We start from the raw sequence: 956 nt of genomic DNA, 5'->3' as shown, positions 1-956 counted from the left end.
AATTATGAAACAGACCATCGTGAATTAGGTAGAGGACACAGAGTAAAAAAGAGAGTACAACGTTTAGACTCTGAGTCTGAAAATGAATCGGACTTTGGATCACAAAATTCTACAGTAAAAAAGGCAAAGACCTGTCCAACTAACAAGAGTTTTTCAAAATTAAAGAAAACAGTACCAGCACCTCCTTCAGTTCCTTTTGCACGACGAAATTTTGTTGTATCTCCACAGGAGTTAATGCGGCAGCAAACTCCCCAGCTAGAGAAACAATTATCTAAAAAGATAAATATTTGCAAAGGTTCTCGAAACAGTAATAAAAATCAAGCGATGAAACGTATCCTTAACATGAGGGAAAAAATGCAGGAAAAAAAAGAAAATACTGTGCTTTCTGAAAAACTTCGTCAATTATTATCAAATAAGAAACTTCAAAAACCTTGCAAAGGTAAAGCATCCTTGCATCAAGATAAAGAAACACTTAAAGATGTGGACGATTGTGGTTTATTGGATGAAAATCAGAGAATGGATCAAAGTTTTGAAGAACTTGTTGAAAATGTTACGGAATCAACAACTTCAGAGAAGCCAATTATTTCTGAACTCTGCTCATCCTCTAGTTCCAAAGTTGTTTTGTCTAGCTCATCGGAAGAGGATTTTGTTTGTAAGTCACCAAATGAATCAAAGGAAAGTAATACTTTGTCAAGTCAATCTTCTTCTGCTGTAGGCAAAAGTTCATCTTTTGTAAAATCTCATTATAATGATAGCTGTCTTCAAACTAAGAAATCTGAAAGCAATAATTTATCTGACAACAAGGAAGCAAGTAAGAAAGTAAATTAAGAAAAAATTGGTTATTGTTATGAATATAAATTTGATTTATATATATATTTTAATTTGCAGATATCTCTCTTGTACATGTCATCAAAACATATCATAATGAAATAAAAAAGAATTAAAAGAATTAAATA

The 956-nt window shown here is 31.7% G+C and overlaps 1 long non-coding RNA gene across 1 annotated transcript; it reads left to right on the top strand.

The window, feature by feature from the left end:
* Positions 1-629: 629 nt before the first annotated feature.
* LOC105448742 lies at positions 630-930 on the top strand. The gene is made up of 2 exons (XR_974271.1): positions 630-811; positions 889-930. It is a non-coding gene; the product is annotated as an uncharacterized LOC105448742 (long non-coding RNA).
* The last annotated feature ends 26 nt before the right edge of the window (positions 931-956 follow it).

The sequence above is a fragment of the Wasmannia auropunctata genome, unplaced genomic scaffold, assembly GCF_000956235.1.
Source record: "Wasmannia auropunctata unplaced genomic scaffold, wasmannia.A_1.0 LD336078.1, whole genome shotgun sequence".
Lineage (NCBI taxonomy): Eukaryota > Metazoa > Arthropoda > Insecta > Hymenoptera > Formicidae > Wasmannia > Wasmannia auropunctata.
This window is presented reverse-complemented; position numbering and strand designations above follow the sequence as displayed.